Source organism: Dunckerocampus dactyliophorus, chromosome 7 (genome assembly GCF_027744805.1).
Source record: "Dunckerocampus dactyliophorus isolate RoL2022-P2 chromosome 7, RoL_Ddac_1.1, whole genome shotgun sequence".
Classification (NCBI taxonomy): domain Eukaryota; kingdom Metazoa; phylum Chordata; class Actinopteri; order Syngnathiformes; family Syngnathidae; genus Dunckerocampus; species Dunckerocampus dactyliophorus.
Window position 1 is genome coordinate 21,457,321 of NC_072825.1, and position 27,989 is coordinate 21,485,309.

The window sequence follows — 27,989 nt, forward strand, 5'->3', positions numbered from 1 at the left end:
AACAGAAAAGTTCAGCTAATGCCCAGGAGAATTGAGGAGGCTTAAAAGGATATCGACAAACCTCAAACCCAAGGATGATCTATCTATGATTCACAGTTAAAAAAAAGACTCTTAAGTCAATGGCTAAAAGCACCATTAAGTATATACTGCCAGTTTGCTGGGAGGCAGCGTGGATGTAAATAAATAACATCTAATAAATATACTGTATATAAAATATAACTTCCGTCCACCCCCAAGGCATCCTTCTTAGATGTTGTTATTGATCATGGAATGGTGCCTCTGCCTCGGGAGGACCCTGGGGAGCGCACACTGAGGAACAAACAGGGAGTCAGGTGTTAATTCAAGCTCATTGACCGATGAGCCACTTCACTACATTAAAAACACAGCCCAGAGAGAAAGGAGAGAGAGGGGAAATAGGCCTGGAATCAGCACAAATGAAGGCTGCGGCTGCATTCACAGACAAATTGTTTTTTGGGGTGATTTATTCTGGTGCAAACAACAACATGGCCTCCTCGACTTGTTGGTGCATCATTTGACGGTGACATCAGCTGCACAGGCCATGCGACCATGCTTCTGGACCATATTAAAGGCTGCATTTACACACGTGGTTTGATGCACTGGTTTGGACAGACAAAAAAATGATACTTGATGCAATTCAGGCTGAACAGTGAGGAACATACCTGCATGTATAAAACAAGGACATGTGTGGGCAGCTTTGGTGACATATTAACTTAAATGCAGGTGGTCGTCTGGTCAAATCGTTCCGACTTCCAACGTTTCGTGGTTACGTATGCACCCCGTAAATTAATTAATGACTTATTTTTAGCTCGTGAAGACTGGATCGACTTGTTTCAGCATGTGCAGCTGACGGATACACGATGCAAACTGCAATGATGTGGATGGAACGTCGCTTTTTAATGTACTTTTTGCACTTCATTATGTCTACCAAGCGTAATGCAAGCTCTTGTGGTGAAACTGGGCTGAGACAAAGAAAAGCCATCACCAGCGAAGTGAAAATAAACATCATTAGAAGCTCTGAGAGAGGAACACGCCTACCAATATTGGCCGCACTTTTGGTCTTATAGCCGTTCAACCGTGACGTCTATCATTAAGCACAAAGATGGTATACTTGACCGTGTAAAAAGAACAGCTCCTATGAAAGAGACAGTGATAATGAAGCAACATAGTGGTCCTGTTATTGACATGGAAAGTTTGTGCTCTGGCTAGAAGACCAGAATCAACACTGCATCCCAGTGAGCCTTATGTTAAGTGATGCTGTATCCTCTACCTCAGCATCTTCTGCAGTTTCTCCTGCCTCTTCTGCTTCCTCTTCCCAAGAAGATAAACAAAGATAATCGTAGGTTGTTCTCTTTTTACGACAGTTTCATTTAATTATTGTACAGTATTTAGTGTTTTCGTACTGTATTTTATGTCCTTCATGTGTTCTGTGTACGGTGTGAGTGACTAGGTTTATTTTAGGAATAGATTCGACTTACAGCAAAACTTACATCACAGTCTAGGAAAGGAACTCATGTAACCCAAGGATCACCTGTATTCCAAACCAAAATGCCTTCTGGGTTAAATTTGTAGGTTATTTTTAAATTCTAAAATGTACTTTTAAAGAGCGCCGTTGTCACACACACAGAGGGAGAGAGCAGAGCAGAGAGACAGCACTTCCAACGCATTTTCTCTCACATATTTGTCATTTCTGTGTGTTTTTTGCTGTCATTTTAACACTGGTCCGTGTCATTGGCCCGTGTAGCATTCGCATTTGCGCTCAAGTGAACCGAAGCGCACCACTTGCAAGCAGACCGAGACCCACCTCTACCAGCGGTCTTTAGTGCAAATCAGGGTTCGGATGATCGCATCCACACTTGACCAAATAAACTGTACTAGCAGAGCAAATGCACCAGAGTTCCTTTGAACCAAACCAAACAAGCGTGAAAGCACTCTGAAACTCTCGGGAAAAAAATGCGGTGTTGAACTTTTGTATAACCGTGATGCTTTCATGTTAGCAGACGGACACGGAGAGATAGAGCAAAAGACGACAGAGAGGCTGGAAGCATTGCTGAGCCAATTAGAAAAAAAAGTTCCCCTAAGGAAGAAAGTGAGAAGAAAAAAAAATATGAGAGTGATGCTTGATCAAAGAGAAAGTACTGCCTGGGCTGGCTGCAGCATAAATGTTTGAAGTCCCAATTAAAATTCATAGCGAATCAAAAACCTTTGACTAGCATGTACAGTTGATGTAATAAGCCATGTTCATTTTAGGCATTCTTGTTTTTTGCTCATCTTAGCAGATTTTCTTTACAATGGACAAATACAGTATATTGTAAATTGCTGCTAAACATTGCAAGGTTTGTTTAGTGAAAATCATTCCTCTAAACCTCTAAAGTAGAAAACTGTATTCTCTATGATGCTAGTTGATTCCAAGGTGTTCTAATTTCAGAACAATTTATATCATTGTACATGTTTATGTCTTTATTCATCACTGATCATGTTTTTTCGTCAAGCGTTGAGATTTCGTGCTTCGGTCAGCAGCCCTTGAACTCACCTTAGTTGTGTGCGGAGACGCAAAAGTTTGTTTGTCTACAGAAGCACTGGCTTCGGCAGACATTCCGGCTTTAAATGTGTTTAATACGGGTGTAAGGCATATATGGGCTTAAACCTGGATTGTGTTGTGAATAAACAATGGCAATTGAAGAGAGAATGGCAGGGTTCTGGAGATTATTCTAATCCAACAATTCCAACAGTCACTTTTATTGAAACTGTTGCTCCGAAATCGGAGGAGAACGTCAACGTCACTAGTAGGAGGGTTTTGGGGGAGAGCAGTGTGTCAAACATTGTCAAGTTCTTCTTCACTTTGTGCATCCCTCGAACTTGACGAAAGGGCTTCAGTTGCTACGCTGAAGAAACTGGATCCACTCGATGCTTTGCTTTCCTTAAGTTTATTCAATGTGGTTCAAATCATGAGTTTTCATGCACATTAAAGTTTTTCACAGCACAGCACAGCACAGCACAGCACAGCACAGCACAGCACAGCACAGCACAAAACCTTCAAAAGAAGGACAAACATGTAACACAAAGTCAACATTATATTGCATTGCAATATATGAACTAATTTCTATGGCAACAATTTAAATTATTTTTTACCACTTTTACTGCTATTTATTAAATTATTTTTTACAATTAAACATTTGCGTTTAACTTAGTCTTGTATTTTACATAATGCTTGTTTTCTCAAACTGTGGGATCAAATAAAAATCTATTAAATAAATACCATGATTTAACAAACATTTAAACAAGTACATTAATGGGCAAAAGAAATATTCATAATTTGTATTTAATGCCCTAAACATGCTGCTCGTACCTTGGCAAAATTACAATCAAGAACTAATCAATCAATTAACCAAACATGGACCGCCGCAAGCCCACATGTGCCACAAACGATTGGCAGCATTCTTAATTCAACATCCTCAACAAAATAAGTACAGCGAGCACACGCTTTCAATTCATTTATATTCTTAATTCACAAATGAGGCACGCACCATGAAAGAAAGTCAAGCCGTGTGCAGCGCAGGCTCATCAAAACAGCAGTAATAAGACTTTTTAGAGAAGATTTCAGTTTCTTACCGGCTGCCTCTTCAGACTTGTAGCTCCACTTGCACAAAGTTTGGGGGTAAAGTTCTAATCACACCAACTTACCACACCTGTTTGCAGCCTTGCCTGCTTAAAAGGAAGTTGCATGTCCTTGGTGCACGCCCAGGTGTGCTGGTGAGTCTAACTTCCTGTCCTAACCAGATCTTCTGTAGCAATTATAAAAATAGTTTTTTACAACTACACTAACGAAAAGGCTATAAATATTTATTTATTTATTTATTTATTATTATTTTTTCTTTCCTTTAAGTTTTATAAATTTTAGATAAGGTATCTTTCAATCACTTTTTCCTGTCTCATGAATTGATTCATTCCCGCTAGTTTGACTTGACAAACATACAGTAGACATTTTTAGGGATGTCTCAATTACTCGCATTTTTTTTGCCGTTCATTAGAGGCCCTGGAATGTAACTGCTGCAAGGAAGAAAACTCAAAGATGAAGTATTTTTTTGTATTATTATTATAATGAGTTAGCAAGATTAAACAAACCTACACAAACCATTTCCATGAATCTTTGTAGACTAGTGGCACATGTAAATCCAGATAAAAATGTGAATATAGGAATGTTCAGTGGAACGGCCAAATCGGAACTATCAAAAATTCTCATTCCAACTTCAGCTCATTGAGGTAGCTAGTCAAAGACTCCCTATATGACAAGTGTGCTCTCCTTTTTTAGCAAACGGCTCCAGAAATGCTCACACTGGGGTTTTGAACTGAACTCACCGGTCCGATGCCCTCCCGTTTTCCCTGGGAAAAAAAACATATTTTACACTTTTTTATTTTTTTTTTCACGGTGCCCTCCCGCTGTAATTTTTTTCCCAAATGTTGACTGAAAAAAATACTCTCCTCTCCTCGCTGCCGGCGCGGTACAGCTCTCGGCCTGCTTGGCAACACTCGGACAACATTGGCTTAGCACATCCCGTAGCCGATCAAGTCAGGCCAAAATAAAAACATAAAAGCACGCCAGTAAAATAACACGGTTGCACCATCCAAACGTGAGACCAGGATTTCCTTTATTTTCCTTCACTTTTCCATATGTTCCCGATAAAAGTATCTTATTTTCAAACACAAATGTTGACAGTTATGGTCCGATGTGATTCATGCACCCACTTTGTCCCACGGGCAGCTAGTTGAAAATGTCTGATCTATTGGATTAACTTCTTAAATTTTTTTTTGTTTTTTGTGCATATTTTTGTTTTTTAACTCCTAATGTTTTGACATGAGCTTCTGTGTAGAAACGACTTGCTCTGCTAAGAAGAAACAAGAAAATAAATGGCACACTACATCTCCTGCTGTGGATACTCTTGCTTTGTTTGTCATTTGGGCTTTCCAACCGTCTTGCATTCTAAAATAGCATAGCTCTGCTGCCAGTAATAAAGCTTTTCTGGATCCCGGCCCTTGCTATCCTCATTTTGGCAGGATATACTCACCTCATGCCAGCTTTCTTACAAGTAGCTGCTCATCACATCAGGTTTCAGCCAAATTCAAATGTGAAATAAGAGCATGTTTGACTTTTATTGACCATGTAGTGTAGCTTCAGGGCATGGTTGCTTAAGGAGAAGTTTTGCTGAGGTTGCTGTCCTGTGAAGCTGCTGAGCTAACGTCTAAGCAAGTATCTCTCTGGCACGGGGAAGGTCAGCGCCATGAAGAAAAAGTACTTCCGGATATTTGAGAAGATAACCTGGCCTCTCCCTCTGGTCCAACCTCTCTCATTTTGCCTGCTCTCCACTAGTGCACTTGCAGAAAATCAATGCAGAGCGACTGCAACTGTATCAGCACACTCCCCCCTCCAATCAATAGGAGTCCATCAGGAGCACGATGCCCCGACCTCCACGACGGCAAGGCTGCACACCAGCCTGATCTGAGACCAGATTAGATGTCCTTGTCATGATAAGCGTGAATAGCAAGTAGCACTTTTGAAAGGCTCGCTTTTGTTTATTTTTCCCAGCTCAGTGCATCACGCATGTGGAAAAGCCTCCTGCTGGTTTGTGACCCAATTTGGAGTTAAATCACATCCATCTCTTCCTGATGCTGGTATGCAAGAGCCAAGCAGCACAAAAACATCACGCAGAGACAACAAGAACACAATACTGCAGTATAAGAGTGGGAGGCGTTTCAATATGAATTTTTGTAAAAGATAATGTGCTTTAAATGAAAGTTGCCATGTGTATTTAAGGCTGTAGTGTCTAACTAGGTCTCATCTGGATCCGATCCAGATTGTTCATACTTGCTCAAGCAACTCACTTCTCAACTCACACATTTTATGCCATGTCAAAAACGCCACAGACATTCAAGTCTTATAACCCAAGTTAGAGTTCAAACTGACATTTTCTGGAAAAATTTGCCTCAAAAGTCCAACAAACCATCAGCATCGATCTTATTTATTAGAGCTCAATGAGCATCTAGAGGATACACGACACACGAGTGGGATTTCTTTGTTTTCTGCAGGTTTTTTATGATGCCACTGCACGAGGGTACCAGTGATGACAAAAAGAAAGACTGTGACGACAACCATAGAACAAGAAATGGAACTTACGCGACACGGCAAATGCTCCCTCACCCTAGGTGCTTGGTAAAATATGCGTAATATCAAATACATGCACAAACTCATTTTTACCAAGGAGATAATTACACTTTCTAGCAAAATCCACAAAACACCACTAGGTGTCAGTATCACTTGCAAGCGCCTTTCTGTTCTCTCCATTACGTGTATTGTCAGAAGGCCTTCAAAGGGTGAGTGGTTGAACTTTATTTAAGTTTTATTATATTATTTATTATATTATTTTTATTATACACTGGTTAACTACTTGTCTGGCAATACTGTAATATGATGTGTTAAAATGTTACTTAAAATATCAGCTGTACAGTTAAACAAGGTTTTATGATTGCAACTGTTTGAGCCCGGAACAAAACCTATGATGTATTTCAATTAAATGCCCCCCACCCCCCCCCCCCACCCCCACCCCCCAATAAAGATAGAGAAACAAAAATAGAAACAGAAAATGTAATTATTTCAATGTCGTACAATTACAATTCAAAATATTAATATTGTTTTAAAACACCACAACAAAACCAAGTCATAAAATGTCAGATCATTTCAATTAATCATCTAAACAGAGGCAAACTGATATGATCACTACATCATTTGTAAAAAGTGTATTCCTTTTGTTTATCCATAGATAAAAATAGTAGTGTTAATGTTATTGTGACTGAAGCATTCATGTAGATCTTTTCTCATTTGGACTTCCATAGTCGCCATTGTCACATTGTTTGCAATTAATATTTTCATCCCAGTGTGACTGTTTTAGTGAGTGGACAGTGCCAAGATCTGCCAACACAGACATTTTTTTTAGTAACCGAGGCTGACCAGGCTCAAGCTGTTTGTTGGTAAGCCAGTGGAATCCCACATATCATCTCACGGCGCTGAAGAGAGTGAACAGTATCATCAGCCTGGCAAGAGAGTGCTGCATCATTAATAACAGCCTGCTGACAGAAAAGCGGGGACATGCATTGACTTTCTGCCTCCCACTGCTGTATGTAGGTTTTGCTTTTGTTTGCTCCAATGCTTTCTGTTCTTTTAGTTTCTGTGCTTCACAGTCACATGCGTGCACCTCCACAGTCTCCATGGCGGAACGCATCACTAAGAAACAAAATGTTCCCACTGGGACAAAACACTGAACCACAGAAGATGTACTGTAGATGGGACTATATTTAATTATAGCGACGTTAAAACCTGGCAAAGAAAAACAATGCAATCATACAACACAAGTGCATGTGACACTGAGACATTTAGGTCATAGTTGTAGATTTATTTTTTTTTTCCCTCAGGCATCATCCACCCTGTCCAAATTAAATTTGCAGCACCTGTTCCACCCTTCTGTTGCAGGATGACTTCATCCTCTTTAATGATGCAATCTCCTGGCCCTGGCAGGCAAGCCGAAGCGGGAGAGGCAGAGCGGAAAAGCCCACCCGTCACTTGTCACGTATTACAATTTGATTCCTGCCTTTCCGTTGCTATGAATGCACAGCTACCACGTCCTAGGCTGTTTCTTTTAATACATACCATCATTTCCAGTGTATAAGATGCACCCACTGAATTTAGAGAGAAAAACAGATTTGTACATATACTGTACTGTATGTCCACCTTATAAAATGCCACATTGTGGCGCGCATGAGTCCGTGAGGACCAGGTAGCTCTTTATTTGACAGGAGCCAATCATGAGCTATATGAAAACTCACGACGAGCCTATCAACCCGTCCGAAGTCGCAGGTCATTACTCAATATAACAGGCTGACTCTTAGACAGAATGCTAAAATCATCACACAGCAACTTAACACTCAAACGGTACCTAAGAAATATACAAGAAGGTACCAATATGGGTTTAAAATAAAAAAAATATATATTTTATCTTCTTCACATGATGCATCCCTTCCCAGCCAAGTAGTTCACTGGCCATGGATGGCGGGGCGCTGCAATGATTCATTCAGCTGCCTGTGTCCACCAGAGGGAGCTCATGAAGGGAGCCAATAAGTAATGAATAATTGTGATTGTACGTTGTTGTAATGTGATTTCCGATGGGTTGACAAGCTCGTCGTGAGTTACCTCATAGCTCGTGATTGGCTCCTGCTAAAGAAAGAGCTACAGTTTCGTCACTGACTTGCGAGCGGCAAAGTATTGAAAAGATTAGGAGTAATTCTGATGTAAAGGAGAAGTCATGAGATGAGAACATGGTCATAAATTAGCCGCACCGCTGTATAAGATGCAGGGTTCAAAGTTTAAGAAAAAAGTAGCAGCTTATACACTGGCTTACACACCTTTCATAAACTGACCTCAAAGATGTAAAATTTTGCTATGTCCAGTGTTCCCTCATTTATTGCAGGGGATAGGTTCCGAAAATAGCCCACAACAAGTGAAATCTGCGAAATAGCCAAAAATTTGTTTACAATGATTATATATGTTTTAAGGCTGTAAAATCCCTCACCATACACTTTATACACTTTTCTCAGACAGGCATTAACATTTTATCACATTTCTCTCTTGTTTAAACACTCAAAAAAGTTCTAATTTTTGTTTGAATTTTAATGATCAAGAACTCAAGAAATTTTTAAGTCACTCGTGTATTTCACTCCTGTGACCGTGCCTTTTCGTCCTGGCGCCATTCCGGTCTACTGTAGCGTTTTTGTATCCTTGTTAAAACATATTGCTGCAGCACTCCTCCTTCGAACCAAAGATTAATTTACAAGCTAGCAAGCAAGCTAGCGATGACACAGGAGAAACAGCAGGGCGGCACAAAGGAGATTGATTGACAATGGTCTACAGCCAATCAGGACGCAGAAAACAATGGGCGGTGCAGGCAGACGAGAGAGGGAAGAGAGAGTGAAAGACACTCAACTTCCCACAATGCAATTCTTCTTAAAGGGCCAGGTTCAGCCTGTAACAGCGCTCATAAACTGTAATAAAAAAAAAGAAGCGCTAAAGATATTCTGCAAAACAGTGAAACTGCGAAAGGTGAACCGTGATAGAGCGAGGGAACATTGCACACAAAACACTTATCTCTCCCACATATCATTTACATTATTTACAAGTCTAAATCTGTGTTTGTGAGCCCTTCTCCTTTGCTAAAATAATCCATCCATCTCACTGTTGTGGCATATCAAGCTGATTGCTGATTAGACAATACGATCGTTGCACAGGTGTGCCTTAGGCCACTCCAAGACATATACATCATATCATACCATGTGGTACAACATACTCTTTATTACATTTCTGCTTGGTTTGTGTTGATAATTTCTGCTGCTATTGCAGTTTTTAAAAAATTCATTAATTATTAATTGATCGCTGTTTCATGGTTGACTATGTTAAAAAAAAATGCATATTTAAGAAAATATTTTATATTCTTGTCCCAAAAATATTGCATTTGCAGTTGAAGGCAATACAAGACATTGAGGAGCTGTAGTCTACACTGGCCACTAGGTGTCACTAGTAACATGTACTAGACTGGATAGCCAATGACAGGCTTTATTATTTTATAATTATTTATCTTACAACAGGCACAAAAATAACATAATAATAATAATATTCACCGTCATAATAATAACACGGGCTACCTTTGTGGCTGTACTCAAGCTAACACTCAAGTCCGAATCCCCGATGTCGCTTCCTGTCCACAATTCTGGAAGACATTTATTGAAGCACACACAAGCACGAGTCGTATTTATGTCTTAAATAGCTTATTTTCTCTGATCATATCCACTATATTGGGTAATATGAGTGTATAGGTGCCTATAGGGGTGTTATTTCATGTCTAGAGGGCTCTAATAGAGGGTAAAAACCGTATTTAGAAAGTCATAAACAGGTTTTGTATGCTCTAACTATGAAAACATTCTGTTTATTAATATTAATCCTACTTTGTGGAAATTCACTTACTGTGGTCGGTTCTGGAACCAATTAACCTCGATAAACGAGGGATTACTGTATTTCAGTCCAACTGGACCATTTTGTCACAATATATTTTACAGCAAACTCCCAAATACGGCAGTTTTCTACTAATTACAGTGCTTGAAATGTGTTTAAAATCCTACTAAATGGAGTTCAAAATCACAGGGAACAGAGGAAACCTACAATTTAATTCATGTCAAACTCCTTGCAGCATTCAATTCAAGTGAAGGCCTGTGCAGAATAACATAGAATCAAAAAGAATGAGGCTTTTTATTTTGGCAATTTTTGGCAATGTTTTTCAATCTGATTAAGGCGCAAGTAAACTGCAAACACAAAGTCAATGCTAACAACTGAAGTGCCCACACTAGAGATGACCGAGTGTTGAAAATTTTTGTACTGGACCGAGACTTGTAGGTATTCGTCTCTGTTAACTCGTTCAACCCTGCTGCCGCTAGCTAAATTAAAAAGGAAGCCAGGTAACATGGTATTAATTGTGCAACAAATGTGTTACTAACTGTATTTGTATAAATGTTTAACCCCGTGGAAAACGCAACAGATCTGTTTCCTTGCCTCTTCTTTCCACTTCCTGTTCCTGTTTGAGCTGCTCACTTGCTAACGCCTAGCACTCAAAGAACCCGGGTACTCGCCAATGCCAGGCATCTACAGCTTAGGGAAACTCGGCTCCACCCGCCAAAGCCGAGCATCTACAGCTGGGCACAATGCTGACGAGGCTGCATTTGGAAGTACCGTAAAGAAGCTAATTTTGTACATTTTGCGTGCCGTTATATTATTCAAATTTTGAAGTTTAACCTTCAGAGAAATATTGCATTTATTTTGTAAATCAGCCTCCAAAAACCTTGTAGAAAGGCACTTTATCAAGTTTTTTTTCCATGTTGTTGTTTTTTAAGGGGCAGCTACGCCACATCCAAACGTATCGCTACAACAGGCCAACTACATTTTCGTACCAGGGGTCACCAACATTTTTTCTTGCGAGAGCTACTTTTAGAAAATGAAAATGGCCACGAGCTACTCATTTTTGTAGAAATGATTTTCATACCTTATTTCAACCCAAACAAATCAAATATGCTTGTTTTACCAAAACATTCACAAAATGCTGGTATCCACAACTCACATTTTATGTTTCAGAATACTTTTCTTTGTAGTGTTCTCACATTATTAACTGAAAACCTGAATGAAAAGCAGGCCTGCAGGCGCCTCGTGTGGTCGTGGGGGGGCTACCTGGTGCCCGCGGGCACTGTGTTGGTGACCCTCGCCTTATACTGTACATGTATTTTTGTTCATTTAGCCATATTTATGCTAGAAAATGTTTAATGTAGCCATGAATACGTACAATTTGCCTAAATATGCATATTTTTACTAATAATATTTTTATTAATATTACTTTTTTAACTAATATATAATAATATTCAACCACGAAACAGTGATGATTTATTAATACATTTTTGAAAAACCATGATAGAGTGAGGGCACGATGTACCAACCTCAATGTAGGGAGGAAGGACTGATATGCAAACTATTGTTTCATTTTGTTTATTGAAGCATTCATTGAACAATATTTGGATTTCTATGGTTGCAGTTTGCAGTGGTGTTGACACCATTTAGCAAAAATGCACCACAACCAACATTCATTACATAAGAAGTTCACTTTACTTTCAGGCTATTTGTACTGTAAATCACAACAGTCCAAATAACCAACAACAATCATTCAATATGTTCTTTATTAAAATGACTACTACATATTTTTAAACCAACAGGCAGGCCAATTGCCCCTTCTCCACTCACTTACACTCACTGACCTTACATTTTTAAACTCACCCTTTCCATTACAACACGTGTCCATGAGTGACACTGGCTAATGACTAAATCTATCCGAGTCCTCTTCATCGCTGTACAAAGACATGGTCGTGCTGTGACTGAATTGCCATTAATGGCCAATATCCATTAGCATAAGGATGACAAAATGGAATTGTGGCTGGATGACTAAGCTGTGCATGTATGAAACGCTCACACGCACACACACATACATGTCCTAATGAGCATGTGTTGTGGAATAACGAGAAGCACAACAGCACACATCTGCAGCTGAGGGAGAAGGGCTCCCTCGTCTATTTAGTTTGTCCTTAAATAGACGCAGTGAACTGTTCATAAAATAATCCTTTGTTTGAATGATCTCTTCTGGAAAACAATAAAAAGGTCAACTTTGAACATAACCGAAGATCAAGCAACTTGTGTGTCTTTTGTCACTGGAGTTATTGCATTGGGCTGCTATTGAGCGTAGCGTATCTTGCTTAATTGTGTTTTTTGTGCTCATGTTAATTTGTTGTGGGTTGCGCTGAAGTGAGACTATTGAAGCGATACCTTGGGTGTGGTCGCAGAGAAATTTAAAGACAGTATTTGCATAATAGTTGAATGGAGAAGAAAATCGGGTGCAATTTGCTATGCGTTACGTCTTATTAGACTTTGCTTTGTATTATTTTTAAACCTATTGAATCTTGGCAAGCTGTGTGGTTGTGCCACTGACCGGATGTGAACTGAATAACTGAAGGAAGTGTTGAGGGAGGGAATGCAAGGGGAGTGGTTGCACCCCTCCCGCTGAGTGCAGAAGAGCCAGTGTGTTAGAAGAAGAGGTCTATTTGTTCTTGCACAGGTTTCCACATACAGATATAGTGCAAGCAGGACATTTTCTGCAAGCTATCATTTTGAATTGGGTCGCATTTATGAAAGCTTTATGTTAATGTCAGACGTGTCTTACTAATGTATTGTGTTTAGGGAAAAAAAGAGAAAGGAAGAAAAGTTGGTCCAGGAAACTAAAAGTAATCCAATTTGACACAATACATTACATTGAATACAATTTTAAATAAAATACCAAAATAAATACTTTTGTGCATAACACTTGTGCATAGCGATTTGATTTTGTAGTGAATTCAAAACGAGCATTCATCAAATTAATCTTAATAGATGACAATAACTAATATTGGGTGGTCAAATTCCCATTCCAAGTTAATTCATTTTGTCAAAAATAAATTCATTTGTACCACAAACTGATAGTTACCCTTTTAATCTCTGTTTTAGATTTTGAAATGGCTATTACTCCAGTAATAATGTTAGGGTTAAAATACCCAGCACAGAGAGAGGACACAGGCAAAATATCTTAAAAAATGGGTATTAAAGTCAAAGTCGGCCTGAAGGTGGAACATTTGATGTAAGGTTGTGTGAGGTTAAGGAATTTGGAATTAGGGATTACACATCTCAAAACAAAAGAGACAATGTATTAGAAATCATAAAGCTATTCAAAAATGAAGGGGAAATGTTTAGGAAAAGTCGGTTAGCAAAGCTCAGTCACCCAAGACCCAAGTCAATATATGGATAGAATGAATGTCGTTCATAGCTCGAAAGTCAGACATAAATAAACGGTTAAATTGTATAGCATGTGCTATTCCTGATGTACCAGGTATGATCCAACTGGTTACTAGTCATTTGGCATGATGTAATTCATAAAGTGACCACGGTAGCAGGTTGTTCTGGACAATGTGACCCCACCTGGTTCCCAACCTAGGACTTGGCCAAAGCGGAAGTATGTGGACACCCACATTTATCAGCTAAGTGAACTGGCACGTGTGCACTTGTGCATTTGATTGGACCTTTCTATGTTCTTCCCCAGAGAGGCCCAGCGGTGCAGGTGGCATAGATGGGACCCAGGGCTTCGGCCTGTCCTGAGAGTGGAGAAGTCGTCCTCAGGGGAGCTTCGATCCCACGGTCTACATCGATGCCATGGGGCGTGCTAGATGAGTTTAACGCTCGTATTCATGTGGGGCCAGCTGTGAAGAATATTTGTTTTGGTGGGTCATAGTCAGTAAAAATATAGATTGGACCAATTACATTGCTGTATCCAGCAAAGGTTTGTTACATATACCAGGAATGCTGTTGAGGGATTAGAAGAGCAACTGGACGCTTCTATCCTGATGGCCTGGCAGAATAGAATGTACATCTTCAGTGTAGTGTCTGTATTCGCTGCATCAGAACCCTTAGTGAAGGAATCACAGATAGGACCACAGCTAATATCATGTATCTCTGTATACTGTACTTAGCTATTCAATTAGCATTTTAGGTCATTTAGAGATACTTACTCAGTGTTTGTTTAATATTCGGTATTTACAGTATTCACACTACATTTTACTTACTCAGGCACAGATATTAAAAGTTGCAGTTTTATGTACTCTTTGGTCAATTTACAATACATCATTTTTAAAGACAATCAGGCTAGTATTCGGTACACTACTAGCTATAGGAAGAGATCGTTCCAGCAGAGATGGCGCCACCCCAAGGGCCACATCCGAGGAGCAAGACCACTCCAGCTGAAACGAGCAGAAATGACGTCCATCCAGGAGGTTGGCAAAGAGGAAGGGGCACACATGTGACGTGCCAAGTCACCAACTCATCTCCGCAAAGGAAGCCCCACATCACAAAGGGTGGCTCCAAATGACATTGTGCCGATCATCGGCGGGTGGTCAAAGAAAGGGACTGAAGATGGCCAACACCGTTCTTACAGAGGCACAATAATCCTCTGGGCGGTGATAATGTGAGCCGAAACATGGCTCACAACCCACTTTGCCTTTGCCCCAGAGCGAATCACTGCCAACAAACCTTTCCATTTCCCTCTATGCCCATTCATCAGGACAAACATGCATCAAGATCCCCATGACCGTAATCCGTGAAGTTGATTCGAGAAATGGACAAGTCGAAATGGTGCCAGGACACTATGATATGAACAAGGGGCCAAGACTGGGCCAAGAGACATTTTTGTTTGTTTTGGGGGTTTGGAACCCCCAAAAGGGGGAATATATTGTAAAATTTTCCTGTGAACTCCAGATGACTCCTTCTCGGTGCGAATGACAATTGACCTTATGAGGGCTACGTGACTTAGGGAGGTCAACGTGACCTGACTTTCACTAGAAGTTTTCCAGATGTTATGTGATTCCAAAATGTTCTGCCAAACTGTGCTTCCAGTCATAAGGCACATCCAAATAAGGGCCGTGTCTTGGATACCCATGTTATTGTTATTGCTCCGAAAACACTATTTAACTGTGAAGTAGAGAAACAACGGGGCCCTTGCTTTCCCTCAACTGCAGATGTGTCTTGTTGTGCTTCTCATTATTCCACAACACATGTCTTTGTGCTCCTTTGTGTCACCGACGGGTGGTGGGTGTCTCTGCTCTGGACACAACCCCTCCTTCAATTTTTCTTAAATTCCCATTTCTCTCATCACCACTCATTATGGCTGCGTGCCATCCATCCATTCTATATTTAATATCTTCTCTCCATCCTAAGAGCTTTGACACAATACCTGACACCCTTCTGCTTCCACATCCTTCCCCCCCAGGACACCATCCTGTCCTCCCTCGGCCAGTACTAAATGACCAGATAGATTTGTGAGCTTTCATCACTGTAATCATGTTACTTAATTATTCATGGCCTCCATCAGACGTCTTCCTGGTGTAGTATGCATTTACCAGGGAGAGGTAACATTAGTCTGCGGGCCTCTCCTGGAGCGGGAGGGGACAAAGGAGGAAGGAGCGTGTTAGCACTCCACACTGAAACTCATTATTATCCATCTCTGACTCAAGACTAATTGAAGACATTCATTTTCTATTCAGTGGAGACAGAATGGAACATTAGGCATTGTGTTCCAGCCATTGCGCCATTATATGCTCATAAAACAATTGATCAAATACACAATCGACTACAGTGGAGCCTCAAAAGAAAACAATATTTCCTGCTACACTGACCAACCTGTGAATTTAGGGCCCTATTAAATCTGTTCCATCCCTTTCAATTTTTTCGAATTCGTTTTTTTACCTTTTACACTTTTTTTTTACCAGCATAGAGTGTGTACTTTTGTGGCAGTAAATAAAATATCCATCCAGCCATCCATTTTCTATACCGCTTCATCCTCATTAGGGCGGCGGGGGCATGCTGGAGCCTATCCCAGCTGACTTTGGGCGATAAATAAAATATCTGTTAATTAAATATTTACATTTATTGTTGCAATACAACTTTGGCCAATTTTGCCCACTAATTCAGAAATGGATGCAGCTTGGCTAACTTTATTAACGGGATGTCAACCTCGGTGCACATTGCTACGAAATCCTCAACAAACTGTAATGCCCGTGCTTGTGGTTGAGGAAGACCACAAGCCAATGCCTTTCCAATTGCGTTATTAATTTAAGATATTTTTTTATGACACCCATATTTTGTTTTCACAATTAGACAGGATGTGGCGAACAGTGCTCTTTTTTTGAAGGCTGCAACTATGTTGTATGTGTTGAGAATATCTTGGATAAGATGAGCTCAGTTCAAGAATAAACGTGCCTCCCGTCACTATTTCACTCAGAACTTGCACGACGTCAGTGGACATCGTAAAAAAACTCGGTCACATTAACGAGCGGTAAATGCAACACGATGTAAACACAGTCATACAGCCTGAGTCGCACACACACAGCCGCACTAGTATTCTCTGCTAAACTAAACTAACCGAGCTAGCTTCATTCACGCTCAGTAAGAGAGGAGTTTCAACATTTTTTCGCCAACTTTCTCCAGTGTCGCCCTTTCGACGTGGTTAGTTCGGGAGGGGGCAGGCTAGTGTTTGTGATGAGATTTAGCCACGATTGAGCGGTCCGCCGGGGAAATACTTCTCCACTTCCTTCTACTCACAATGACAGCATTTCAGTCACATGTCAATTTCCGCGAAATTCTTAAACGCAGTTAAACGCAGTAGACCTCTACCAGTAGTTTCCGCAACTCTGCGGAAATCATAGGGCCTTATGAATTGTGCCTATTTCAAAACATTTTTTTACATAAAAAAAAAGAACAGGCAACTGGACGACACTTTTCCATTGTGTTGATATCATAGACCATTTATTAATTGTACAAGCTACGATTAAGTGATATTTGAACTTTCTTAACTGTACAAAAATGCGTAAAAATGAATTAAATTACCGACCCTTTTATGTCTGGTTTATGATTCTGCATAGTCACTACGCCGTCTTGATGCTTTTGAAATTCTACCTCAAGTTTGAGTGCGTACTCTGAAATTCTCAACCAAAACTACTACAGGTGGTGTCTCTATTTAGCTTGTTAGCTTCCTTTGTCGCTGGTGACAATGGCAAGAGAGAGAAACAAAGAGTGTCATTGAAGACGTCACTTTTATTGCGCATTTTGATCCGAAATCGGAGGAGAAGGTGTTCCTGAAGGTGGACTGTAAGCCCTCAAAAAACACAAACAGGAAATAATGTAGTAAAAGCCAACCAATCACAGCCTTTACGGTCTGCATTGCCACAATGCAAGGTTCGATTTTTTTCGGAGGTGCACGTCAAGCTACAAACGTGAGTTTGGAGAAGGAGGAGCGAGCATGCTTGGCATAAACCAGGCTTTAGGTGTAGGATTGACTGAAGGCAACTCCACTTCATGCATCACACTTTAATGTGCTTAACTGTCATACAAGTGTAAGAATGAGCTAACTGCTAACTATGAGGGATGTGCAGAGGGATTACTAGGTCTGCCTGAGAGGTGAGTATCTTCATATTAATGAGCCATATTGTTCTGATTCTATGGTTATCATCACACTTTTCTTCTTTGCCATCAATGGTGCCCCAGCTTCCAGTCCACTGGCAGCACTTGGTAACCATCGGCGAAACACACCTCCTGCAGCAGGTAAAACGTCAGACCCTGCAGATATGATTTCAAGCTGTTTAAAATAAAAATACGCCAGTAAAACACGGTTGGTTGCACGGTGCAGCTTTGCAACTTGCACCACACCACTGCAGGTGACATGGGGACGGGGCTCCTGACAGGCCCAGCCAGCTGCTTGTGACGTACGTGATTGAATCAAATCGACAGCACGAAAGAGATGGATGGACGTTCACGCATTTCTGCCAAAAAAACCCCAACTAAATTTGTGTAAATATCTTGACAAATGGGAGGCTTATTGTCGTCACCTAAAGAAGAGCAGGGTCGGACACACTCATGCTTTTTCTATGAATTGTAAAGCTAATGGGGGGATGTTTCCTAATTTTCCCCTATTTTCCCAGGACATTTTCCCATATTTTCAAATGCAAATGTTGACAGGTATGGCATGGAGTAGCAAAAGATGTACCAACATGACACACAGTTTTTTCTAAGTCCAGCTTCATCAGGCCAGATTACAACAGTCCAACCTCCAGCTGAGCCCACGGGGAGCAGATGGCCTCATAATCGCCAAGGTTCACGCGAGCCTCGATCAGCAGCAAAAAACGACTCCCGATATTTGATTTATTTTCTAGCCTAAAATACGGGACGTGTTAGCTGGCAGCACTGCAATAGACTCCACAGCTTTTTGTGCCATGGGGAGTGCCAACAGTCTCATATGCATGTGGTTCTGTGGAGTACTTTAACACTGAGCTGCTCCTATCAGGAGTGTCAGTTCCTTCCTGTGGCGCTCTCTGCTGCAAAAGGCCAAAGCAATGAGTTGAATTCACACATTCCCACATGATCATCCGAGATAAGAGAATTGCCTGATGAATGATAGCATCATGGGAGCAAGCTTGACGCCCGCAGGGGATAAGACTTCACTTCATGACATGACTCATGACTAAAAATCATGTTCACACATGCCCTCGCTTTATCTTTATCGCTTAGTAAAGAAACTCACAAAACTCACACTTGAATGTATCAGACATTACCTCATCGATACTAATAAATGCACCAAAACAATCCAAAGAACAAAACAAGGAAGAGCTTTTATTATGTTCACGCAGTGAGCAATATTCACCCCGATCCAAGTCATACTTTATACACACTGCTGCCTCCTGTTCCGCCCACGTGTCAACAAGCGCTTTTTCTGAGTCACACACATTGTCCGAGCATGTTTTCAAGACAAAAACACAAAAAATAGTAGGACATATTTGACAATTCTCTCCCCGCCTCCTGATGAGAGCGTGGGAGGCAAAAAGCTGCATAATAACGTTTCATAAATCCAAACAAACACACGCACACACAAAACCAGGCCGGAAACATGAACTGCATGTCAAACATTGATTATCTTCAATCTAAAAAAAAAAAATGTCTGCCTGCTGGTAGTTTAGTTTTCTAGATGGATTTATTTTTTTGCTATTACATAACTAACCCTGCTAAAGCTCCATCCCAGTTAAGCAAGACAACATAGGAGTGCCAACATGTTAATGCTGAACGCTAAGAGCCTGCAGATGTGATTTCAAGCTGAAGTGCTACCTCGGGGGATTGAAAGAATCAAAGGCTTAGCAGAGATTTGAGCGCTGCAGGTCCACCGAAACATCCCATAATGTCCTCACAATTGCAATTTTCTGCAGGCAGATTGGAATGTACACAATGCAAACTAGAAAGGCAGTCAGTCGAGCGCAGACCTCTGCCAAGGTGGAAAGATTGCAGTCTTATCAACACAAAGGGCAGCAGATGAAGACAATTTCGTTCCAATTGTTACGTGTATAAAATTGCAATCATTCAATATACAGTCGTCCCTTGCCACTCTACATGTTTTTTCAAAAATGCATATTATTTCGTGATTGAATACAGCCTATTATTAGCCAAAAAATATGCATATCTAAGCATATTTTACATATTTTTGCCTAAATTAAGCATTTTCAAACATAAAAATGGCTAAATGATTTATAATCCAAATAAGGCATTCAGAAGACACATTCAAAGACTCTGTGAATGATATGTAGTATTCTGCACTGGTCACTAGGTGCCAGAAGTGTTCGGTGAGACACACGCACACCAGACTTGATCGTCTGAACAAGAGGCTTTCATTACAGCTTTGAATGATCTCACAACAGGCACAACAATCCCTAATAAAAATTCCTAATAAAAACATGAGCTACTGTAACCCACCCCAAGCTAAAACTCAACTCTGAACCCTCGACGTCAATTCCCGTCTGCCCGCCACTCAGTTCCCCGAAGGAACATGTTTATAGCAACACACAGAAGCATGAGTCTTATTTATGTCTTAAATGGCTTGCTTCCTCTTGTGGCTCCTATGTTGGGTAATACCACTAGAAAGGTGACGATGGAGATGTGTCTACAGGGCTCTAATAATGTTAAACATGTATTTAGAAGGTCATAAACAAGTTTTCTCTCACTATGAAAATATTTAATTTATAAAAAAGAAATCCTACTTCGCGGGAATTCACTCATCACGGTTGGGTCTGGAACTAATGAACTGATAAATGAAGGATTACTGCAATGACACTGATGTCATGTTCCACAGGACAGGAGCGAGTGCTTCCTGTCCTGCGACCTTATTTTGGCGAGCTATACTTCCTGCGTGGTGGATGAGACAGCCGCTTCACGCCTGGTGGCCGCACAGCTGCGGACAATTTTCATTAGCGGCGGTTAAAAGGCCAGCGCCGTCGTACGTGCGGCGCTGGTTAATTGTCTTTGTGACTCATGTTTCTCGTCTCCTGGTCTGTGCTGTCACTTAAATGGTTTACTTACCTGGACTACTTGCACCTTTTTGTCACAGAGCCTTTTCTCTGTCGCCTTTTGTTTTCTCCTGTTTATATCATTAAAGAACCCTTACTTTTGCAATCCATGGCTTCGTCTCCGCATGACACTGTGGGTTCCCTTAGCAGCTCCTTCAGCAGCAGACTTTTACACCCACGGTGTAAGAAGGAGAGGTTCCGCAGGTCCTTCATACCGACCGCTGTCAGGCTCTACAACACCTGCACCACCTGAACCATGTTGTAGTCACGATGCTTTACTTTACTTTACTCTACTGTTCTCTTTACTTGTCTTGCTTGCTGCTGTAACAAGTAAATTTCCCCGCTGTGGGATAAATAAAGTACATACAATACAATACAATATTGGGGGTCAAGCACTCGACAGCTTGTACTCGTGCCTGACGTCCCGTGACAACTAACACATACTGTGCCTGTTTACCAACAACAACATCATTACATACATACATACATACATACATACATACATACATACATACATACATTTCCTGCTCAAAAAAAATTTGAGGAACACTTTGAAAACACATCAGATCTAAACTGGGGGGAAAAATGATCTTGAATATCTTTCCTGATAATAAGTGGGTGATGTGTACAAGCACGTGGGGGCCACACAAACTATTGATAATCATTTTGAGTTGCTACAATGACATTTTAGCAAAATGGACCAGTGTGCTGCATCATTTTTTCACTTTCATTTTTGGGGTGTCTTTGATTTCCCCCCTCTATAGGGTGATCATTTTCATTTCTATCAAATTATGTGGCATCATTTTGTTACTAATACATCACCCACTTATTATCAGGAAAGATATTCAAGATCATTTTTCCCCCAGTTTAGATCTGATGTGTTTTCAAAGTGTTCCTCTATTTTTTTTGAGCAGTGTATATATACATATACATACATACATATACATACTGTACATACATACAAGTGAATTACTGCACTTTCCTGATTCATTCTGCTGATTTATGTTATGCAAATCGGAGATTATCCTTAAACCCTGCGTGTGTAATTGTTTTAAATTGTTGTACTTCATATTGTCATTAAACAGCTGGTTATGCAAGGAAAGTGCATGTAGCCATATCACTACAGTATATCATCTGCGCATACAATTATGTCTTAAAATGTGCTAAAAAGTGTTTGGATTTGTTGTGACTTGTGACTTTTGACTTGAATTAAACCACATGTAGCTACAAATGGGATATTTCCAACTACCCAGCAGCCTTGAATGCGGCATTGCTTCTAACTATCTGGGGACTGTTATGGTTTATTTTTGAACTGGTATTCCAGTCCTCAATTAAATTTGCTCTATGACATTTCCCAGCTTTTATATGCAAGATATTTCCAGTTCATGACTTTTAGCTTCATTAGGTCCAGGACCCAGGATCGAGATAGGCTGCCGATCCGCAGAATTTTGAAGATCGGATAATATTGGCTTCCGCCACAAGAGCGGGCCAATGTGGTTGTCGTATCACGTTCGTAACTGTGGGCCACACTCCAACATGGCAGGTGCGGTAATGTGCCTCAAAGCTGGTTGCCACTCGACTCCCACCACCCGCAACAAATAGAAAACGAAACCCCACCATGCAGACATGTCTGCGGTGTACCGTGGTCAAGTTAGTTTCACGTTGGACGTCAGATATTCGGCTCCGTAGGTACAGAGGTAGTTTCCCCTCATTATGCTGGACTGCTGTGTCATTGTGTGGGGCGCAGTAGCGGAGCTACGTGGTGACCGTAGCCACCCTTGGTCACACTCCAGCCACCCCACTGGCCAGCTAGACATTTCAGGGATCAACTAATTGTCACCCCTATCTCAGTAATGGTCTCACCTTGAAAAGATTGCCACTGCCACTGCTCGCACGGGAAGTGCTGCTCTAACCGCTGGTTGTTTTTACTAGGGACCGTCATTAAATTACTTACGCTGAAGAGAGTTTGTTAAGAAAAAAAGTCACATATTCTAAATCCCACCACAAATTGATCTATAACCATGTCAAATGATTAGTCCTACCCTCAATTTTTTATGCAAATATTTTCCAATTTTATCTTTTATTGAATTAGGGACCTGGCTCACAGAGGTTTGTTACAAAAGGCAAACAATATTGTTGGTCATGTTATGTAAAAAAAAAAGTAAATTGAGCAATACCCTGGTTGCATTATTTCCAATGCTTTAAGAGCTATTCTTATAACCATATCCAATTCCCCAAATTCATGTTTGAAACAAAAGCTTATTATAAAAAACAAAAAAAGGATCGGTACCAGATCTGATCGGATCGGCAAGACTATAGAAAAGATTGTATCGGATCGGAAGCCAAAAAACGTGGATCGGGACATCCCTACCAGACACCTTACTTGCCGGCACACTTCCGCGATGTCACTGCCGCCAGCCCTTGTTTTCTTTTTTTTTCTTCATTTTTTGTATGAAATAGGAGGGTACATGTGTATTGTATTGTATTGTATTGTATTGTATGTACTTTATTTATCCCACATCGGGGAAATTTACTTGTTACAGCAGCAAGCAAGCTCATTGCTTCTAGAACATTGATAATTACTTATAATTAGTTTGATATATTTTTTACATTTTTGCAAATTGTGGTTGCAGTAGAATAATTCATAACATTTCTGGGTGTCTGGAATGGATTCATTGTATTTGCATTATTTTCTACAGGAAAATTTGCTTCGGTTAGAGTCCGTTTTCGTTTGAGTCGGACATTCTGGGACGGATTAATGATGTTAACCAAGGCACCACTGTAATTGTAAAAATACAAAAAAGTGTTTTGTGTTAAAATTGATTTGGTTAGAGTAGGTTTCGGTTTAAATCAGACCTTCTGGAACAGATTCATGATATGATTTTTACTGTACATGTGTCGTTGTGGAGTAAAAGCAATATCATAACCTGCAGAGGGAGAGAAGCAGCATCTCACTGTGCCACTCCCATGGGAGTCTGTCTTGTACATGCATTTTATTGAAATGAAGCTTTCACTTTACACATATGTGCTTTCATGGTAAGGCTCATGTGAGGTACAGGCAGTGCTTGTGTCCTGTCAACAATGAAAAGCATGTTTCTCTAATTAGGGAATCATGGTTGTTGTTGGCGATACATACTTTTCATTGGGTTATCATGTAAAGTATTTCATCTAGGGATGGTCAAACGATAAGTCGTTTATTGCACGATTGATGACGGTGATGATTGCTGATTAACTGTATCTTGGAGTAACTGAGGCATGTTATACTTGGTTGCAACCAACAGAGGCGCTGTTGGTCTAAAGAAGAACAACATGATGACAGATAAACCTTATATTCCTCTTCCACTCTGACACACACTCATTCAGCTAGCAAGATGTTGCTTTGTGTTGAGCTCACGTTTCACATTAGCCTCCGCTCGCTTGCCCATAAACACATTTTTCATTTTTAGTCCTCTACTTCACATTCCCCCTCTCAGCATCACTTGGCCACTGAGGTTGGTTTCCATGGTAACACCACCCACAGGAGCCTGCTACCTTCCCTGTTACCATAGCAACTGGTTCCCTACAGACCTTTATGCATGTCACTCAGTCACTCTCTCTCTCTTTATTGCGTGTAAACAGTCTTCCTCCCTATGTGTTTTCCGTCATGATTTTGGCCACACATGTTTGATTGGACGTTCTTGGCCTCAGCAGGTCAATGATCACTTGCTTAATGGTTGGTTGGCGTTCCACCTCCTTGCCTGCCAGTTGTTGACACGCCACTTAAATCACTCATTCCCCACTAGGCCCTGTTGAAAGACTAAAAGCTCTCACACACAGAGGTTGTCAGTGCAAAACAGTTAAACATTAATAATATCACAGCCTTGTGGTCATCATTAGCATTTCTGCTTCACCCACTTATTCATGTTTTTTTCTTTTACTTTTATTTCCTTGTATGTAAGCAATGCCTGAGGTGAGTTTAATGATGAGACGACATAATACTGTTTAGGTCTGGGTTTGCAAATACTGGCAATTTGACAATTGGTCTTAAGATTTTGATCAAGTCATTCTGTGTTTTCCCCCTCACTTCCTGTTCACCAGTTGTGCAGGACCTGCTAATCTGAGCATGATGATGAATCAGAGGATGACTAATGGGCTCTCACACCCCCAATCCATCATGACCACCCGACACATTTGAGTATCAGCGATGGTGTTCTAACTACTATTATAGCACAACGCAAATGAGGGCTGAGAGCATTAGACTACCCAACAGATGATAACTGAGATCAAGCTGACATGTGACCTCATAGCATCAACCTGAGATGCCCTGGTGATAATAATGAGTGCCGAAGGTCATCTGACAGGTCGCAGAATAATCAAATATCATATTACAGTGGAACCTCCAAAGATGAACACGTTCCTTTTTGTTCGGCTGGTTGACATCTCCAAAACGTATTTTCCCATTCAATATGCTATAAACTGAATTCATTTGTTCCAGGCGATTCCTAAAGCCATTATTACCTGTGCAGGTGATGTTTTAAGCAGCATTTTAACATTCCTTACAACAAAACTGAATGAAACTAAAATAAAGCCGTAAAGTACTCACTCTTTTTGTTTGTTTACAATCTTCACAGGTGATTTTCTTGCTTGTCATTATGCTTTTAGCTACATCCTATGTACCTTCTGCATGGTTAGGGTGACCAGACGTCCTGTTTTCTCAGGATAAGTCCTGTTTTCACATCCTGTCCATCCTGTTTTTTTTTTTTTTTTTCAGAAAGTGATGAAAACATTCTGGTTTTCACTGTTTGTCATTGGGCCATTAAACGGACCGGCATTAGGGCACACTGCTGCATGTGCTGTTATCCCCGAGAGGCTGCCGTGTGGGCTTTTTTTTAAATTAGTGTTGCCAAAAAGCCACAAAAAGCCAAAGAAAAAGCAAAACATACGGCCATAGTTAATCTTCTGACGCTCACCTGGTTGAAGTCTCGTGAAATCGGAGACATCATGCACGATGGCGGTTCAAAATCCCAAACTCTTGCGACATAAGAGGGCATGTTTTTCCCATAAATATTAGTTATATCTCACAAGACCTCACATGACCTCACAAACAGCCTTCATGCAGATTTTTAAACATGCATCTTTTGGAATTCATGTCGCAACTTTGAAAGTTCCACTGTGCGTATACTCGGCACTTTTATTACATACTGTATGCCACATTTCTTACATATTACCCATGATGAAAAATCTTACCTGAAAGATGAAATCCCTGCGGGTTAATTCATTCCAAAAGCTCAGCCAAAAAGTTTTTCCCATGGCAAATAATGTAAATTCAATTCATTTGTTACACACACCTAAAAGTATTAACAAAAAGACAAAGACATTTTGCGTGCTGGTGGCACCAAAAAAAAAACCCATTGAGCTTCAACACATCAAATCTTATTAGCCACCTGAAAAAACAGCTTTGCAATGATGCCGGGGGCCCAGGCTTTGTTCCTATCGCCACAGCGTTTGAAAGGCGCAAACAGTTTGCCAAAGATGACCCGATGACTTAAGCGATCTGTGGTTTAGACGGACGACTGGACAACCAGCCCTCTATCATCATTGAAGATATCGGCTTTTGTCAGCTCATAAACCCCTTTGAGCCACGGTTTGTACTTTGGAGCAGACGCTATTTTTTTTTCTTATGATTTGTTAATAGTAGTAACTAACCCTAACCCTAAATTTAAATAATAATAGATATAAAAAGTCAGTTTACAGGTATCGGTCTTGAGAAGCAGGAAATTATCGACATTGGTATCGGCTTGAAAAAAAATATTGTGCATCCCTAGTTGTTACTATACATATAGTATAATAACTTATACAGACATATATAGGGCCCTATGAAATCCTTTTTTTTTTCAAATATCCATTTTATTTTCTTCCAAATTCCATTTTTTCTGTTTTAATTTTTTTTATTCCATGTTTTACCTTTAACATTTATTTTCCCAGCATAGAGTGTGTGCTTTTGTCACATTAAATAGACTGCAAAGACTACAAAAAATCCTTGCAAAAATCCTCCCATTTATTGATGCAATACACCTTTGGCCAGTTTTGCCCAGTATTTCAGAAAATGGATGTAGCTTGGCTAGCTTTTCTTTTTTTTTTGGCTAGCTTTTCTAATGAGGCCTCTGCACACATTGCTACAAAATCCTTAACAACCTGTAATGTCCGTGCTTGTGGTTAAGGAAGACAAAGTCACAGATGCAATTCCAATTGCATTGTTGATGTGAGATATTTTTTATGCCACCCTTATTTTGTTTACACAATTAGACAGTTTGAGACAGTATTAGACAATCTGGGAGCAAGAATAAATGTGCCTCCCGTCCTTATTTCACTCAGAACTTGCACAACATCAGCGGGCATCGTAAAACGCTCATTTGCATTAACAAGCGGTAAAACAAAACTCATTCAGCCTGATTCGCACACACACAGCCACACTAGCATGCTCTGCTAAACTAAGCTAACCCCACTAGCTTCCATTCATGCTCCGTAAGAGAGGAATTTGTAAGTTTTTTCGCCAACTTTTGTTGTTCAGGTTTCAGGTTGCTGTTTACTTTGGGCTGCAGCAGGCTAGTGATGGGATTGCACCATGATTGAGCGGTCCGCCGGGGAAATACTTCTCCACACAATCATTCCTTCTCCACACAATGACAGCATTTCATTCACATTATGTCTATTTCCGCAAGATTCCGCATTCAACAGTGGATTCTGTTTATACTGGCTGATTCATATAGGAGACAATATAACGTCCTCAGTTGGTGCACTTATTAAAAAAAGACTTTTCTGAATTAACATTTCAAGCAAAATCAAAGAATGAATGTGAAACGATGTTGGTGCTCGTGGAGCATCTGGGAGCGTATATGGCAGGGGTAACAAGCTCCTCTGGGATGTTGCGGAGGAGGCAGAGGGGCGAGCTGGGAAGGGAGGAGACAGACAAAGGGAATTTTCACCAGACGACCTTGGTTGGGCAGGGTGGTTGTCCAACTGAGGGACCGCTGAGGAGGGAATGTAACGAGCAAAGGCTGCTAAAAGGATGCGTGACAGGCGGGGGCTTAGACCGATCCACGGCCTTCAATAATTCATGCAGCCTCGATTCTGTGCCATCTTCATAGCAGTCACTGTGCTGAATGTGTGCACATGAATAACACAACTGAGAAATTACATTTTTGCACAACTGAATGAAGACTATGTAGTTGTCTTGTAGGGGAACAGCAACCCAACGTCCCCACACCCTTCAGCCAAGGATGCTGCTTTGCTTTTATACAACTCATCTCATTTCATAGCCACCTATGAATACAGGCTCATGACAAAGATGGATCTATCCACTCTCCCAGATGCTGGATTTAGAGCTGAAACAGGGCTGGTCT

The 27,989-nt window shown here is 40.6% G+C and overlaps 1 protein-coding gene across 4 annotated transcripts in view; it reads right to left on the reverse strand.

The window, feature by feature from the left end:
* The window catches only part of aplp1 (amyloid beta (A4) precursor-like protein 1), a 55,797-nt gene that overhangs the window by 16,894 nt on the left and 10,914 nt on the right, over nt 1-27,989 (reverse strand). The gene's annotated exons all lie outside the window — the stretch shown is intronic.